Consider the following 19,915-nt stretch of genomic DNA (forward strand, 5'->3'; position numbering starts at 1 on the left):
ATTTGTTCTTGCATTTTGTTTGGCATGTAAATGTCTTTAACACATGCGTATAAATTCCCACTGTAAAAAAATTACATAGACATCATCTACAAACAGACTCATATTTTTTGTATTGTGTATGCCTTTCTTGCTTTTTAAATGCATGAATAATCATTTTTCAAAGAATTTTGAAATCATTTTTATTGAATGTTTTGAAGCATTACTCTTTACTAAATTGATTTTTTAAGGAAGACAGATGTAACATTTTTACTGTTTTAGTGTTTTCCAGATTTTTTCTCAGAGTCTCATGCTTTGAAACGTGCTGTGAATATTTTATTATATGACTTAATTTGTTCTAATTGTGAAAGATTCAGAAAGGCATTCATTCGTGTAAACAGAATACTAAGATTCCCTCTCTGAATATGGAGACCAGATTACTCATTTGCTGTGCAAGTATGAATTTAGTAACATTGTTTGCTTTTTTCCTTATCTAAAAGCTGTAAACCTTAGTTGGAGCCTGTAGTTATTTCCACATCATTTTTTTAACGTTTGCATGATTTTTTTAAATATACATGGCCCATAATATAGATATATATTCTTTTCTTACTCTTTAGTAAGAGGATACTAAATGCCACTCAAAATATGTGTATACACATCTGTTACAGGTAGCACATACTTTTGTAATATGGTCTTTTAGAGAAGAAATTGTAATATTTTACCAATTACCATAATATTAAAGTATGTGTGCCTGTGACTTTTTAAATTATCATTGTATTGACTTAGTCAATTATTTATCCACCTTTCTATGACTTAGCTGATTCATCAATGTTCATTGTTTCAACTTGAATCTTTGACACCTCTGCGACATAGTTTGTTTGTGAATAGGCTGATGAGTATCCTGGAGAGTGCAGATGGGATTCCTTGACTGGGTTAAATAGATATTTCCTCACCCTAAACGACCAAGAGACACAAAAGCATGAAGAGGTAGAAACAATTCAGGCCTCCAACAAGCAGACTTAAGATTTATTTGAGGCCTGAAATGTGGAGAGCACAAATGTGTTTAAAGGAACACATTCTCCTGTGAAGGAAGCATCCTCACAGGTTGCATCTCTGAGACTCAATAGCTATATTTGCTATGCAAGCAATGAAATTCTTGATCTAATGGTCTAAAAACTGTTCTGGGGTGGGGAGCATCATTTGTTCTAGGTTTGTAAAATATGAGCAAAACAGAGTAAAATCATGATGTTTTTATGGATATCTTTACTCAAAATTGTATGGCTGCAGTCAAGATGTCAATACTGGAAATTAGTACTCTATACAGAGAATTTAAAGGCCAAATATTGTTAAAAAATTTGTGCCTCATCTTCACCTCATTTGATTATTTCACCATTAACCTTAATTTTCCTGCATGTGAAGAACAATCCACTGTTTCAGTGCAAACTACATAGAATGCAGCATTTATATAGCAAAGGAAAGAGACATAGAATGCAGCATTTATATAGCAAAGGAAAGAGGATTTGGGAAGAAATAAATAGAAATGATAAACCTTACTGGTTGCTCTGTATTTTGATGATATGTTTTGGTCTTATAAATAAAAAACTCTAATTGAATTATTTAATAAAATTATTGTAAGTTTATTGACCTCAAATATGAAATCACAAGAAAAGCAGATTAGGGTCCCTATGAGTGGTTCAACCTACTAATAGACATCATTTCCTTTGTCTCTAATATGTAACTCTTCACCATTGGGCTTGCTGAAAGATAACAATGACATGTAAAGACCTCTATCTTTTTGTAGTCAGGAGGATTAAAAGGTTGAGAGCCAAGTTCAAATGACATTTCCTAGTGTCTTTGCTTTTTTTTTTTTTTTCCTGCACAGTTCCCATAGTTCTGTGACCCATATCTCAGTGGATAATGATTCACATAGCAACCCTATCTGCAAGGTAACTGGCATGATTATCATCTCTTCTTATTGCTAGATGTGGATAATGGTTTGATAGAATGTACTAAGCTAGATATTGAGTGAACCAATATGTAGTGTCTTGTCATATTTTCCTCTTCTGCATCTGAGGAATGTTCTAGGCCACTATAGGCAGAAGGTAGTGCCACATACCAAGTATTATTTTCAGTTTTATGTAATTCTAAAATTTGCCTAGTTGTAAAAAGCTGGTAACAGAAATATGGGGAATTGACTGAGACATTTCTGTTTCTACTACTTATTAGATCAAAGACTGCCAGTCAGTTGTTCAATATCTGATTTTGTTATATGTTCTATGGCAATAACAACAATTACCTCCTAGAGATATGTGAGAGTTAAGTACGTTAATAACTGTAACTAGTACGTAACTGTGCTCAATAACTGCACCTGAGTCAGTTAAGGAGTGGCTCAGTCACTCCTAGTTTTGACTCAGGTGATGATCTCATGATTCATGAGTTTCAAGTGCCGCGTAGCCTATGCACTGGTGGCTTGGAGCCTGCTTGAGTTTCTCTCTCTCTTTCTACCCCTCCCCTGTTCTCTCTCTCTCTCTCTCTCTCTCTCTCTCTTCCTCTCTGTTTCAAAATAAATAAGCTTTTAAAAAAGAACAAAGGATGTACTTTCTTGGGGCTCCTGCGTGGCTCAGTCAGTTAAGAGTCTGACTCTTAGTTTTGACTCAGGTCTTGATCTCATGATTCATGAGTTTATGCCTCGTCAGGCTCTGCACTGGTGGCTCGGAGCCTGCTTGAGTTTCTCTCTCTCTTTCTGCCCCTCCCATCGTCTCTCTCTTTCTCTCTCTCTCTCTTTCAAAATAAATAAGCTTAAAAAAAAAAAAGAACAAAGGACGTACCTCCTTTACCAATCTCCAAATTGGCTAGAACTTACTGCTTGATTCTGGATGTAGAGTCAATGGGAATGTGGACAGATGGGGAATTTGGTTTGTGACTTCTCACATAGAAAATTGACTGCCAAAGTGTGATTTGCAGTTACTTCCAGGAGATAGAACCTGTTTTAATACCTAGTATTCATACCCAACATCCCCACAGTGAGAACATTCTTGGAGAGTTCTCAGAATTGTGTTTGACAATACATATACCAGTATATATTAACCACAGTGTTAATATCCAAATGTATTATCACCATTCAATTTCAAAATGTCTTATCAGGACTCTCATTGCTATTTTACAGATGAGAAATATGAGGCACATCCAGGTTAAGAAACTTAACTAAGTCACACAGAAAATGGCAGAATTGGGAAATCAGCACAGGCAGCCAGATTCCACAAATATTACCTCTCAATATGAAAACCCACTTCCAACAGCACGTAAGTATCAAAAATCTGGAATTTTAAATGTCTTGTCTGCCTCCCTCTGAGGTTATTACTCTAAAGCTATTAACCTGATTCTCCTGTCCTCTAGCAGCACTTTATTTGAACACTATGCTGAAAAACTGCCTTGGTAACTCCTCTTTGGACTGATGGCAATACTACTCTCAAAATAACCTCTATATGGGGAATGGCCTCAAGCTATGGCCCATAAGAGCAAATGTCAGCTTCCAAAATCAAAGAACCTATCATATGGTGTTTACTGAAATGCCAAGATTTTTAAAGTAAAATATGAGATCCAAGTGTTCCTTTGCACCAGCCCCCCCTCCCCAAATACAACGTAGTAGTATTGTCAAATTTAAACAAAGCTGGACACCACTTCATGGTAAGGAGAGATTTCAATCAATAGTATACTACTGCAATAGAAATTATGGTCTAACATCTGTTTGTACAGAGAAGACTGGGCATTTTAAAGAAAGAATAAGGGAAAAAGAGAGAAGTGAACAGGGGCTTGGTAGAGTCTGGGAAGTGAAAAATGATGTAGTTGGTCAGTATAAATGTGATTAGGCCAGCTGTGTCTGCTAGCTGACAATTATTAAAGTTAAGATTCTATACCCCAACAGAGGCCCTATCCTTCCTAATTTCATTTCAAACTAATGATTTTCAGGTACTTGAGAAAGAAACCTCTGAGTTGAAAGAGATACATATATATGTCAGTTATTTATAACTCAAAATAACTCAAAATTTTAAGTATTTTTTGTAAGTGTCTAATAAAAAGATCAGGTATCTATCATCAGGTGTTGATTAGAACAAATAGTAAATTATTTTGGCAGCAAAAGTCATCCTAGGGATTGAGCTGTTAGAAACTTATAATCTTTAAAAATTTTAATGTATGTGTAGGAAGATGAACAAAATCATTTATACTGAGAGTCTATAGTTTTTATAGGCCAAGATGTGGACTTAGAGAAACCTGACTAGAGATTAAAAAAAAGGATGATTTTTACCAGTATCAAAAAGAACCATGCATCCCAAAATACATATAGAGTCTCAAAAGACGCCATTAAATGGTAAATACAAAATAATAATAATAATAATAATAATAATAATATAATAATAATAGTAAAATAATAACAATAGTAAATAAAATAATAAGTAATAATAAGTAAATGAAATAGTAAAAATAAATTAATATTAAAAAAATAAAATAGGAAAAAATAGTAAAAAAAAATTCTGAAAAAGGACAAAGTTGAAGGTTTCATAGCTCCTGATTTCTTTTTTTTTTTTTAATTTTTTTTTCAACGTTTTATTTATTTTTGGGACAGAGAGAGACAGAGCATGAACATGGGAGGGGCAGAGAGAGAAGGAGACACAGAATCGGAAACAGGCTCCAGGCTCTGAGCCATCAGCCCATAGCCTGACGCGGGGCTCGAACTCACGGACCGCGAGATCGTGACCTGGCTGAAGTCGGACGCTTAACCTACTGCGCCACCCAGGCGCCCCTCATAGCTCCTGATTTCTAAAGTGATTGCAAAGCTACAATAATTAAAATAGTGTGGTACTAGCATACAGACAGACATGTAGAACAATGGAACAGAATAGGGAGGTCTAAATTAAACCCTTTTATGCATAGTCAAATTATTTTGAAAAAGGTTCCATGATCATTCAAGGAGTGAAGGGCAGTCTTTTCAACAAATGGTATTGGAAAAACTGGATGCAAAAAATATATGAAAAAGTATAAAGTATAAAAAACTCAAAATGGGTCAAAAACCTAAATATAAGGTCTAGAAACTGTAAATGTCTTTGGAAAAAAAACACATATAGAGACAGCTTGATGACATTAAATTTGGCAGTGATTTCTTGGATATAAATTAAAAGCACAGGCAACAAAAGTAAATATAGATACATTGGAGTACACTAAAATTAACAAATTTTGTGCATCCAAAGATACAATCCATTGACTGATAAGGCAATCTATGGAAATGGGGGTAAAAACTTTCAATAGATATTACTCCAAAAATGATATGCAGATGACCAGCGAATACATGGAAAGTTACTCAGTATCAACAATCATTAGGGAAATGCAAATCAAAACTATGATGAAATACCCCCTTACACCCATTAGGATGGCTTCTAAAAAAACATAGACATCAAAACAGAAAAACAAACAAGTGTTTGTGAGGATGTGGAAAATTAGAATCATTGTTCACTGTTGATGGAAATGTAAAATGGTACAGCTACTACGAAAAAGAGTATGGTGGTTCCTTAAAAAATTAAAAGTAGAATTATCATATCATCCCACAATTACATTTTAGGTATGTTTCTAAAAAATTTGAAAGCAGGTCTTGAAGAAATATTTGTACACCCATTTTCATTGCAGAATTATTCACAATAGCCTAAAGTTGGGAGCAACCAAAGTGTCTATCGACAGATGAACAGATCGTGGTACCTGGCTCACCCATTAGGCTCGAGGTCCAACTTTTGATCTCAGCTCAGGTCTTGATCTCAGGGTCGTGATTTCAAGCCTTCCACTGGGCTCTGCACTGGGCTCTGCGCTGGGTGTGGAACCTATTTACAAAACACATACACTCACAAATGAATGGATAAACAAATAAATAAAATATATAAAACAAACAAATAGATAAACAAAATGTATATATATGGCAGTTATGTGAAAAACAACAACCATAACAGCAACAGAACGTGGGGATTTTTGTTATAGATGAGTAATGAGACAAACTCCAAAGTTAATGAAAGTAAAAACAGATAAAATGGGGATGGTTTCTGATTATTGACTACACTGTGAGGTCACAGGGAAGCTTCTTGAAAGCTTATTTCCATTTATCCTATTAGTAATAGATGTGACCATCATGTTTATGACTTTTATAGTTAGCCTCTGGAAAACAAGAATTAGACTGTAAGCCCTTTGGAGACGAATTATTCTATTTTACCATTCATTTACGTATCCCCTGGAACTAGGATATTTTCTCTGACCTCACTGGTGAAAACACCTAGATATTGAATTAATATATAGATGAAATACATAGATTTATGTATGAAGACTTGGGTTTATAGCTCAGACAGAAAATGCATCCTTAATAACTCAGTTTTCAAAATCATCTAGTCAGGGAGTCAGTTTCTAAAATGATATAATGACTGAGTTAGTTATTAGAGCATTGCATTAGTTTGCTAGAACTTCCACAATACATTACCACATAATGAGTGTCTTAAACAAAACTAGTTTATTTTCTCACAGCTGTAGAGACTATAAATACAATATCAAGGTATTGGAAGTTTGTTTGTTTGTTTGTTTTTTCCTGTGGACTCTCCTTTGGCTTGCAGAGGACTGCCTTCTCAGTGTATCCTCATGTGTTCTTTCAGTGTTAGCATCCCTGATATTTCTTTGTGTGTTCAGTTATTTTCTTCTTGTAAGGATACCAGCTGGAGTGGGTTAGGATCCACCCTAATGGCCTCATTTTAACTTAATCACCTATTTAAGGGACTTATCTCCAAATACATTCACATTCTGAGGTATGGGGATGGGATTTCCAGAATATGAATTTGGGGAAGATATAATTCAGCCAGTAGCAAGCACAGAGATTTCAAGGCTACAGAAATAAGGGAATGATACCCAGATGTAAAGATGTCCAAATTTAATAAGGCAAAAATAATTACCTACTCATAAAATCGTGAATGGCATTGGGACAAGAGATGAGTCTGAACATGTAGGTAGGACTGTTACTATTTTATCTCTACACGGAAATGTAAGTTGAACATTTCTACTATGAAAAATGTGTAATATGTTTTTTTTTAAATGTATAAGGCTACTAATTTAAATAAGCAAGGACTAAAAGTAAGGAGATTGATAAATAATCCACTTATTCTTAAGTTGGGTTTATTAAGATGAAATTCATTTTTTTTTCAGTATATAGTTCAATGTATTTTAACAAATACATACAGTCATGCAACCACCACCATAATTAAGATACAGAACATTTTTCTTCACCCTTAAAACTTCTGTTGTGTCTCTTTACTGCAATTCTCTCCCTTCACAGCCTTAGCAATTATTTTTCATATTTCTCTTGATTGTTTTGTCTTTTTCAGAATATTTAAATGAAATTATTCTGTATGCAAGCTTTCTGTCCAGTTTTTCTCACTTAGAATAATGTTTTTGAGATTCATTCATACTGCTGCAGGTATATGTAGTTTGTTCCTTTTCAACATTGATTTGTAATCTACTGAAAAAGTGTACTAGAATGTATTCATCTCTTTTACAACTTGTCGGACATTTGGGTTGTTTCCAGGTTTGGATTATTATAAATACGTTTTCTATAATAATTTAGATACAGCAGGGGTGCCTGGGTGGCTCAGTCAGTTAAGACTCCAACTTCAGTTCAGGTCATGATCTCATGAGAGATCAGTGAGATTGAACCCCATGTCGGGATCTGTGCTGACAGCTCAGAGCCTAGAGCCTGCTTTGGATTCTGTGTCTCTTTCTCTCTCTGCCCCTCCACCACTCTCACTCTGTCTCTCTCTTTCTCTCAAAAAAATAAATAAACATTAAAAACATTAAAAAAAAAGAATTTAGATACAGCATTTTATGAACATATAGTTTTACTTATCTTAGGAAAGTTCCTAATATTAAGGTTGCTGGATCATATAATTGATTTTTATTCACTTTACATAAACTGCCAAATTGATTCAGAAAGCTACTATACCATTTTACATTCCCAACAGCAAAATAGGAGAGTTGAAGTTGCTTCACATATTTCCTAGCATTTGGTATTGGCAGTATATTTTGAATTTTTTAAAGTTCATCTAGTGGATGGGTAGTGGTATCTCATTGTGGTTTTAATTCTCATCTTTCTGATGACAGTGGTGTTAAGCATATTTTCATACACTTGTTTGCCAACTCTTTTTTGCTTAAGTATACATTTTCCTGCTTTAAAAATTTGTTTCTTGTTTTGTTATTAAAATTATATATATAATATATATATTATATTTATATAAATTCTTGATATAAGATTTGTATCAGTTAGATATTGAAAATATTTTCTCTAAGTCTATCGTATCTCTTGTTTTTTTGTTAACAGAGTCTTTCATAGAATATAACTTATTTTTAATATTAAGTACAATTTATCCATTTTTTCTTTTGTGACTTATGTTTATTTCCTACCCATGAAATTTTTGCTCATCCCAAGACCACAAAGGTTACCTGCTATGTTTTCTTTTAGACATATATTAAGGTTTTATATTTATATCTATGAAACATTTTGAGTTCATTTTTAATATAGTGAAAAATGCAATTGGATGGTTTTATTTTGTTGCTGTTGTTGTCAGCATACAGATGCTCAAATGTGCTAGCACCATTTGTTGCAAATACTATTATTTCTCTCCGTTGACTTCCTTTAGCTCACTTATCAAGACCTACTGACCATATGCCTGTAGGTTTTTTTCTGGATGCTATGATATTTCATTTATTTAAATGTCTATCATGACCTCAACTTTCCTTTATATTAAGTCTTGAAATAAATCATGTGAGTCCTCTAACATCGCTTTTCATTTTCTGAATTGATTTGGCTTTCTAAGTCTTTTACTTTCCTATGTAAATTTTAATGTTTTTTAAACTAATTTTTAAGACAGAGAGAGACAGAGCATGAGTGGGGATGGGGCAGAGAGAGAGGGAGACACAGAATCCGAAGCAGGCTCCAGGCTCTGAGCTGTCAGCACAGAGCCCCAAGCGAGGGCTCGAACTCAGGAACCATGATATCATAACCCCAGCCAAGTCGGACGCTCAAGCCACTGAGCCCCCCAGGCGCCCCGTATATAAATTTTAGAATGCACTTGTCAGTTTTTACAAAAATTCATAATGAGATGTTGATTGTTGATTGTGTGGAAATATTTAGATAAATATGAAATAATTGATGTCTTAAAATATTGACCCTTCCAATACATGAGATTGGAGTATTTCTACATTTACTTCAATATTTTTTTATTAATCTTATCTAATATTCATAGTACAAATTTTGCACACATTTTGTCAGATTTATCCCTAAGTTCTAATTTATTATATTTTTATACTACTGTAAAATATAATTTTAACTTCAATATCCATTTAGGGAGCCCCCGAATATCCATTTATTCATTGTTGGAAAATATGAAGACAACTGATTTTGAGCCATTCAGTTTTGAAAACCAAGGAAATTAAGTGATAACCATGTAACATGTATTTTGCTATATATTAAGAATGGAGAAATGAAACATTAATGTAATGTTTCCCTTTTTACTTGAGACATAAGGCAAGTGAAGATTCAAATAGGCAATGGAAATAAGATTAAATATGCTGGAGGAGGGAATGTGCATTACTCTGCTGCAATCCACAATATCTACTGGAATGAAACCTGAATTTAAATGGTCATTGAAGATTTGTTGGAGAAAACGTTCTATGATTGAATACATAAAGCATTAGAAGCCCATGTAAATTAGAGCTAGAGAAGCCAATAAAGAAATTGTATTCAGGTATAAAGGACAAAAGATGTGAGAAATAACATGGAAAGTAGCATTTTCAGGAAATTTGAAGAAAGCTGGAAGCATATGCCTGTGGTAGATTTTTGAAGGAATGTATTCTCTGTTACTGAACTTGGATTTATAGTTTTTAACATTTTATCAGACTACTATGGGGTCTACTTACTAGAAACACAGCTGGTGTAACTGTAAAATGAGAATTTGGGGGACTTGTAAATTTGAATAACAAAATTTATGGGGTTTAGAGACAGACTAGGCAACGGAAAAGCATGGGGTGAAAAAAAAATGAGAGCCTAAGGTCCTGGAAAAATAGCCACAGAAAAATGTAGTGTTTGCAGGGTACAGCCTTCTCTTGATTGAGTTAGACCTCCATGTGAAAGATGCCAAGTCAGACCATGAACGCCCCTCCTGTAAGGAGGCAATTCAGCTCCAAACACAGGTTACTTTCAAGCCTTAAACTAAACTTCTCATGTTTCAGAAGTACGTGCTACACTGATTTTGGAATCAGGACCCCTGGGCTCATAGCGCCATCTAGCATCAACAGAAATGGGAGGCCAACAGCAAACTAAATAACAAGTTTAAAAAAATAGGTGGCTGCGGAGGGGAGGGGGGGGGGCGGTGACCCAGGAACCAGAAATGCCTGTGTTCATTTGAGCAGGATTTTTAAATATTTATTTGAAAAGTGAAACATAATGAATAATTGTTGCAGGGGGAAAATAATGTGATTTTATGATTATTCTCGATAAAGATAGAGAGAAGACTGGCCCATATCCACTTTGCATTTTACAAGTAACATAAGGGTTAAAAAACTGATGTGAATTCTATTAGATTGATTTCATTTACAAACATGGATTAAAGGAGTGGATTACCATGGATATATATATATATATATATATATATTTCATGTTTGATATAAAACTAATTCAGTTGACTTCTCACGGTGTCACACTAATCCTTGGAAATATGTATGTGTGTTTACAAACACCATTTTCCTCTTTAGTCACATTATAGTTCATGAGCATAATTTTAAGCTGAGGCCTTTATACGTTATTATTCTTTAAACCATTTTTCTAATCTGATAGGCCTGGCGTGTTTGTTTGAGGCTCCTCGGGCGGAGCCTTGTACTCTTAACACCCCAGGGTTCCGACTCGTACAGCACAGGCAGCCTTCGCCGCCTCCTAGCAGTACTTCAGCCGGCAGGAAATGCACCATTGTACAGTGCGGCCGGCTGGCTCTCGCAGTGCGCTGTGGGAAGGTCACGTGCTTTTCCGGCGACTGCAAAGGCCGATCCTGTAAGTTCCGCGGGGCATAGGCGGGGCGTTATCAGGTGCATCACTCCTTACCGTCCGGGTTTCATTTCCGTGCTCTGCGCTATGTGCGTTCCTCTTTCTGTCACCCTCCGCGAATTTCCTGTCATCTGCACTGTAAAGCCTTTAACAAATTATTTAAGTATCCCCCCGCCCCCCCCCCCCCCAAAAAAAAATTCTCCCAGACTTCTTATCATGGTTTCGGGTCTTGATCTTTAACTTTATATTAAATTCGGGTTATTTGTTCCCGCCCCTGAGAAAAGTACAAACTGATGTTTCCACAGCATTCTCTTCCCTTTTTTTTTTTTTTGTACAGTTAGATAAGCATTACCAAAGCCATAATTTTATACCCTTTCTTTACATTTCATTTATTGCATCCATCTGCAAAGTCTAAATATTTTTTAATAATACTGATCTTGAGTGTTTTTTATGGTATACTATTTTAATCATTTCTATGTTTTCCTTTAGATTCTGTATTGCTTCTCTAATTGTTTTTTTCTTTCTACACCAATAAAATATCTTTAATATACGAAGACTTTAGGGGCTTCAACGTTAAACTTTCCCAAAGTCTCAATATTCACATTTTATTTTTTTTAAGATTCTTAAACAATTATGGTGCAAAGTTGAAAAAAGTTTTACGACTTTTAAAATACCTACTGAATCTTGGTTTTCTATATGTCCTGACTTATCTTACTCCATTGTCCTAGCTGACATCTTAGAACTGATCATTCAATCCCAAAATTGTTCTGATACTGCCTCTGCTTCCCCTATACTATCCTCCCAGTTCTGGTTCAGTTTTCTTCCCTCCCTCCCTCCCTTCTTTCCTTCCTCCCTTCTTTCCTTCCTTCCTTCTTTCCCTCCTTCCTTCCTTCCTTCCTTCCTTCCTTCCTCTTTCTCTCTCTCCCTTTCTTTCATTCTTTCTTTTTCATAGAATATATTCCCCAAACTCTAATTCAGAGGTCAGCATTATTTTTGTTTTCTGTAAAGGGCCAGATATTAAGCATTTTAAGCTTGGAAGGTCCACTATGGTCTCTGTGACAGTTATTTATCTCTGCGATGTAACATGAAAGCAACAATAGACCATATATAAATGAATGGATATGACTCCATTCCAGCAAAGATTTATTTACAAATGTATGAACTGACCAATGAAGGTGGTTTCTGACTGTAGCTTAATCAGCACCTTGCTTATGGTAAACGACATTGTAGTTTATACAACTCAAAAGTCATGTTTTATTTTTGTTGTAAATTATTTTGATTTTACCTGTATTTTTTGCATTAAGTTGAAATATTTAAGCAATATTAGAGAAGGTAAGGGAAATGGAGGGAATCCCAACATAAAGGCACTATGGTCTGCTATAATTCATTAGTTGATTCTATTATTGTTCTATAGTCTTGTATACTTATTTTGTCATATTGACTACCCTATTTTTTTTTGAAATGGGAATACATGCTGATAATAATATTAAAGAAAAATATTCAATGAAACTAGTTAAAAGTGATGTTAGGTTTTATTTGGGGCCATTATGACAGGTACGGGGATCACTGCAATGGGATTTTATAGTAGGAGAAAGAAGTTAGGCTCAACTATTGAATATAGGATGGGCAAGTGGGAATATACAGACAAAAACTAGGGTAGGAGTCAGGTAAAATTTCAGAGTTCTGGGTCAATCAGCCTAACAGGATCCTTGCTGAAGAAAGGCCAGGTTCAAGATATATGAACTGGGGATAGTGGAGGATAAGGAAACTGATTAAGGATGTTCAAGAGGTTCAAATATTTAGGGTGGGAGTTTCTGGTTAAAGTATCTTAGTGGAGTACTTGCTAAAACTAGCTTTTACAAGGAAGAGCATAGATAGGACCAGGAGAAGGTTCAGGACACTTACTGAAGTTTGGCCAAGCAAAGAATCCTTGTCAGTAACAAAGAAGAAACAAAATGGAAAAAGAAAACATTGTAATTTTTTACAGTTAAGGAATTTCCGCCTTATACCACTGATCCAAAAATTAATCATTGCAGTACATTGCCACCATTAATACTTTGGTGCTTTTTTAAACTTATATTTATAAAATACATTAATGTGTCTCACAACATTTGCTTCTTTGTGTTTAAATAGATTATACATAATATATAAAGATAATATTGATTTAACCAAATACTTATTGAAAAGTTATTTGGTACTGTGCATTTTTTCTGAAATTAAAGCTCATAAAAGGTACATGGAGTTTGTTCTATGAATTTAACCATTATATAGATGAGAAAACAAAGGTAAAATGCATTCACAACATTGAAGCAGCAATTGTTGGAGTAACAACACAAGATTATTATTTTACATGCTGAGACCATATTATTCACTCCTGTAAATCACAGTATCACATATTTCTGTTGACTTATAGCCTGAAAGGTTAATTCTGCCTCAAACCTGTTTTTGTAAATATAATTTTAATGTAAGAGGCATGCAAATTTAATTGTGTATAGCTGTTTTCATGCTGCAATGGCAAAATTTAGTAGTTTTGAGAGAAACAATATGACTCATGAAGCCAAAATATTCACTATCTAGTCTTTACCCCACCCAGAGTTCAGTTTAGAGCCTAGGCTGTTCAGTCTTTGGTATGTTAATTAGGAAGAAATCCACACTAAGACAGAGGAGGCTGGTGAGCCTGTGAATTCTTATACTACTTCAAAGAATCCCCTTCTCAGGCTCCTTTCTCTCCACAAACTCCCAATACTCTCTGCTTCCATTGGTCCTTTTCAGTTCTCAGGCCATAATTTTGACCATGTTTGGGATGAAGTAGTCAGAAGACATAGAAAGAAAACATAAAAATAATATGTGTTGGCTTTTAGAACTACAACTTCTAGCAGCAAAGAAAGTTCCCTTACTCTTACTTTTTTCTTCTTGTGAGCTCCCTTAGCTGCCACTGTCACCATGACAACAGAGTGACCTCAGGGCTTGGGAAGGAGAGATTGGAGAAAAGAAAGGGGGGAAGGGAAGACAAATTCTGCACTTTCTTAGCATTAGCAGTTCCCTTTGCAATTCTCAAATTAGAATAAGAGGGCTCTGAAGCATTCTGTCTGCACCACAGTGCTAATTTCTGGGTTTCTGTATGTGTTAAATACAAGCTGGGAGATATATGTGTATCTCAGGCCAGGAAATACACAGTGGGAAAAAAAGAAAAAAGAAAGAAAGAAAGAAAAGAAAAGAAAAGAAAGAAGAAAGAAAGAAAGAAAGAAAGAAAGAAAGAAAGAAAGAAAGAAAGAAAAAGAGAAAAAGGAAAGGAAAGAGTAAGAAAACACCAGTTTAGTAGTACTTCACAATCCATTGTCTTTCCTTGATTCCCGCTAATGTTTATTTTCAGTGTTTAAATAGCTGTTCCATATATTTTATTCAACATTTATAGTTATATTCAGTGGAAGAAACAGAGTGGAGTGTGCTTGCTCCCTCTTACTTGGAAAAGGAACCTTGAATGCAGTCTATTCCACCTTTGTTTTTAAATTTTGACCAAAAAAATGTTTAATTTATGTTCACAAATTCATATTTATACTTATAAAATATCATGTTAAAACCAAGTTCTTCATTTTAGTATCTATGTCTTTCAATTCTGTTTTGATATATTTGTAGTCTTAGAAAATTTTCAATTATCAATTATAATGATATAGGCTATCACTTTTTTTTATGTGAATGAGAATGCTACTTCTAGTATGAAATACAGATTTTAGTAATGTTTCTTGTGTTAATATTTTAAAATTTTTCCACAGCAATATATCTAGAGGATATCAAGATGAGTGGGAAACTTTGCTCTGAGTCTCATATTATATTTTATTTATTTATTTATTTTTTTATTTTTTTAATTTTTTAAAAAATTTTTTTTTCAACATTTATTTATTTTTGGGACAGAGAGAGACAGAGCATGAACGGGGGAGGGGCAGAGAGAGAGGGAGACACAGAATCGGAAACAGGCTCCAGGCTCTGAGCCATCAGCCCAGAGCCCGATGAGGGGCTCGAACTCACGGACCGCGAGATCGTGACCTGGCTGAAGTCGGACGCTTAACCGACTGCGCCACCCAGGCGCCCCTCATATTATATTTTAAATTTCCATGAATTTTACACGTTATGATGTTATTTATTCTAATTTTAAAATGTGTTGTTTGATCTACCAACAGCTACAAAATGGGCCCTTTACACTTTAAAGTCAACTTTCATGGAGCTAAATATAAAATTCAGAACTTGGGTCACCTGGCTGGCTCAGTCGGTAGAACATGTGACACTTGATCTCATGGCAGTGAGTTTGAGCCCACATTGGGGGTACAGTTTACTTTAAAAAAATAAAAATAATAAAATAAAATTCAGAACTTCCTGAACATATATTTGTGCCAGAATAGGCTATGTCTACACTATTCAGCCAATTGCCAAACATATTCTCGTTGTGCCCCTTTATATATGCTCCTTGCCCTTTATTTCTCTCCCCTCACCCCAAATTGACAGTAACAATTATGTTCTAACCTTCCATTTGCCTTTAGAGTTGTCTCTACTCCAGGATCCCCATACTATTAAGCTAATAGTCTCCTCACTAAGGTGTTCCTGAAGCCTTTTCATTGACACCCTATGAATTCTGACTATTATTGTGATTGTAATTACTATTTTGTCTTCAAAAACTTAATTTTTCTTCTCTCTAATCAGTCCTCCAAAGTTTATAAAAAACAGAATAAGCAAGCAGAATATAATCAGAAAAAACATAGAATAACAATTATAATTTTTAGACATCTTTTCTAATACTTACAACTTATGCATATATATATCTTTCACTTCATTGATTTTTTTTATTTTATCTTAAGTGTAGAAGTCTCAAGTGTAGACATTAGCAATCTGCATATATCCTAGATATCTTCTGATATCACCTTTCACTGGTGACCACTATCAAAATCTTCATGTATTTCTTTCCTAAGGATGTACTCTGCTTATAATATTTTTTTAATTTTATTATTTTTTTAATTTACATCCAAATTAGCGTATACTGCAACAATGATTTCAGGGGTAGATTCTTTAATGCCCCTTACCCATTTAACCCATACCCCCTCCCACACCCCCTCCAGCAACCCTGTTTGTTCTCCATATTTATGAGTCTCTTATGTTTTGTCCCCCAACCTATTTTTATATTGTTTTTGTTTCCCTTCCCTTATGTTCATCTGTTTTGTCTCTTAAAATCCTCATATGAGTGAAGTCATATGATATTTGTCTTTCTCTGACTGACTAATTTCACTTAGCATAATACCCTCCAGTTCCATCCATGTAGTTGCAAATGACAAGATTTCATTCTTTTTGATTGCTGAGTAATACTCCATTGTATATATACATCATATCTTTTTTTTTTTAATTTGTTTAATGTTTATTTATTTTTGAGACAGAGAGAGACAGAGCATGAATGGGGGAGGGTCAGAGAGAGAGGGAGACACAGAATCCAAAGCAGGCTCCAGGCTCTGAGCTGTCAGCACAGAGCCTGATGCAGGGCTCAAACTCACAGACCATGAGATCACGACCTGAGCCAAAGTCGGAGGCTCAACCGACAGAGCCACCCAGCCACCCCACACCATATCTTCTTTATCCATTCATCCATCGATGGACATTTGGGCTCTTTCCATACTTTGGCTATTGTTGATAGTGCTGCTATAAACATGGGGGTGCATGTGCCCCTTCGAAACAGCACACCTGTAACCCTTGGATAAATACCTAGTAGTGCAATTGTTGGGTCATAGGGTAGTTCTATTTTTATTTTTGGGGGGGGAGGGGGAACCTTCATACTATTTTCCAGAGTGGCTGCACCAGCTTGCATTGCCACCAACAATGCAAAAGAGATCCTCTTTCTCCGCATCCTCGCCAACATCTGTTGTTAATGGTAAGCCATTCTGACAGGTGTGAGGTAGTATCTCATTGTGATTTTGATTTGTATTTCCCTGATGATGAGTGATGTGGAGCATTTTTTCATGTGTCAGTTGGCCATCTGGATGTCTTCTTTGGAGAAATGTCTATTCATGTCTTTTGCCCATTTCTTCACTGGATTATTTGTTTTTTGGATGTTGAGTTTGATAAGTTCTTTATAGATTTTGGATACTAACCCTTTATCTGATATGTCATTTGCAAATATGTTCTCCCATTCTGTCAGTTGGGAGAATGCAAATATCTTCACCCATTCTGTCAGTCTTTTAGTTTTGCTGATTGCTTCCTTCACTGTGCAGAAGCTTTTTATTTTGATGAGGTCCCAGTAGTTCAGTTTTGCTTTTGTTTCCCTTGCCTCTGGAGACGTGTTGAGTAAGAAGTTGCTGTGGCCAAGATCGAAGAGGTTTTTGCCTGCTTTCTCCTCAAGGATTTTGATGGCTTCCTGTCTTACATTGATGTCTTTCATCTGTTTTGAGTGTATTTTTCTGTATGGTGTAAGAAAGTGGTCCTGACTCATTCTTCTGCATGTCGCTGTCCAGTTTTCCCAGCACCACTTACTTAAGAGACTGTCTTTATTCCATTGGATATTCTTTCCTGCTTGGTCAAAGATTAGTTGGCCATACGTTTGTGGGTCCATTTCTGGGTTCTCTATTCTGTTTCATTGTTCTGAGTGTCTGTTCTTCTGCCAGTACCATACTGTCTTGATGATTACAGCTTTGTAGTGTAGCTTGAAGTCTGGGATTGTGATGCCTCCTGCTTTGGTTTTCTTTTTCAAGATTGCTTTGGCTATTTGGGGTCTTTTCTGGTTTCATACAAATTTTAGGATTGTTTGTTCTAGCTCTGTGAAGAAAGCTGGTATTATTTTGGTAGGGATTGAATTGAATATGGAGATTGCTTTGGGTAGTATTGACATTTTAATACTATTTGTTCTTCCTATCCAGGAACATGGAATATTTTCCCATTTCTTTGTGTCTTCTTCAATTTCCTTCATAAACTTTCCATAGTTTTCAACATACAGATATTTTACGTCTTTGGTTGGGTTTATTCCTAGGTATTTTATGGATTTTGGTGCCACTGTAAATGGGATCAATTCCTTGATTTCTCTTTCTGTTTCTTTATTGTTGGTGTATAGGAATGCAACCGATTTCTGTGCATTGATTTTATATCCTGCAACTTTGCTGAATTCATGAATCAGTTCTTCTACTTATAATACTTATGTGGATTATTTGAGGGTGGATTTATGAGTGTGTGTGTGTGTGTGTGTGTGTGCGCGTGTGTACTTGTGTGTGTTTGCCTGTATGTGAGTGCACATATGATCATAATAATTGTTAGACACAATCATTATAGATAAAAGTCCAATGGTATAGTATGTGTCAGAACTCTATTTTAGGTCTTTCCTTTGACCACACACGCACACACACACACACACAATTTCATCATGAACTATTATTTTACCCATTAAAGTATTATTTTACCCTTTACCCATTAATGTGAAGACATTAAGGATATAATTAAAAACCTATCTTTCTAAATGCAAAGACAACCCTCTTTATCATGGTGATGGATAAACTCTTCATATCTGTTCAGTTTCTTCAGACCCATTAGTATGATGGGTCTGTTGTATTTCTTGGAGTCACAAAGCTGTCCTTACCTCTTCCTCGTGGAAGATTTTATCACTGAATCAATCAATTGAAGAAAAATCAGTGGATAAATATGTAAATGTATATAAAAACAATTATGTAGTAATGTATGGTTATACACAGACATGTCTGTGTGTGTGTGTGTGTGTGTGTGTGTGTGTGTGTGTGTGTGTTACTAAGTGACTAAGTATATATAGTTACTAAGCATTATCTAGAGATCAGGGCTTAGACATGAGGTCTTCTTTACAACTACAATCCAGAGTCCTTACTCACAAGGAAGAACTGGATTTCCTAGGATTCACCTGGTATGTATTACTGTGCTGGGTTCTGGCTATTGCATAAATTTGTGGTTAGTTCAAGTCATGCTTTGTAATTGTCTTTACTTCATGTTAAAGCAAAACAAAACACTATAAACCTCTGAACTTCAAAAATCTCTGAGTCCTAAAATATTTCACCAACAATGTAAGCAGGAAAAGACAGTTGGAGAGAAAGTGTTTAATGTCTTCTTCATGTTAAGTCCAATAACTAGGAGACCCAAGAAAACTCTAAATAAGTAACCATGATTAGAATGAAAATACAAGATCCATAAATATTAGTTGTTTATTTTACCCCGACCTGGTATTTTTCTATCTACAGTGATGAGTGATCTAAGAAAGAAACACACACACACACTCACACACACACACACACACACACACACACACAGACATCCTGGACAATGTGATAAAACTAGTTATCACCAAATACTTAATTTTGAAGGTTCATACAAGCAAAATAATTGTGATTTCCTCAAAATTCCTTGGTCACCCACATAGAGGTTCATGTAACTAATGTAACAATGCAGTATATGTTTAGTAAATTGCAAAGAAATCATGTGCCATATTCATGGATTTATGAGTAGAATGAGCAGAGATGGGGATAAATCAGTAGACAGGACTCATGTCAACTTTATGTCTATGTATCAGAATGCTACTAAAGAATTTTGAAATAAAAAAGACCAAATTATAATTTATGTACTTGTTTGGGTTATTTAAATAAGCATAGGGAGATTGATGCAGCATTTCAGTCACTTTTACAAAATGGAATATTGAGCCACCCACATGGCATCCACTCCGCTGTGCACGGAAGATACACAAATGTTCTGAACAGATGAAGATCCTGTTGCTTCAGATACAGCAACCAGTGGTCATTCTGACAGACAGAGAAGTGATTTCCATTGCCATAGATATTATGCAGTATA

General features: G+C 35.2%; 1 long non-coding RNA gene across 1 annotated transcript in view; it reads left to right on the plus strand.

Moving 5' to 3' along the window:
- The first annotated feature begins 308 nt into the window (after positions 1-308).
- Positions 309-19,915, plus strand: part of LOC123582614 — a 28,059-nt gene continuing 8,452 nt past the window's right edge. The window contains exons 1-3 of the long non-coding RNA XR_006704479.1: positions 309-432; positions 1,859-1,922; positions 3,143-3,278. This is a non-coding gene — a long non-coding RNA (uncharacterized LOC123582614). The remainder of the gene's footprint in view (positions 433-1,858; positions 1,923-3,142; positions 3,279-19,915) is intronic.

Source organism: Leopardus geoffroyi, chromosome B3, assembly GCF_018350155.1.
Source record: "Leopardus geoffroyi isolate Oge1 chromosome B3, O.geoffroyi_Oge1_pat1.0, whole genome shotgun sequence".
Classification (NCBI taxonomy): domain Eukaryota; kingdom Metazoa; phylum Chordata; class Mammalia; order Carnivora; family Felidae; genus Leopardus; species Leopardus geoffroyi.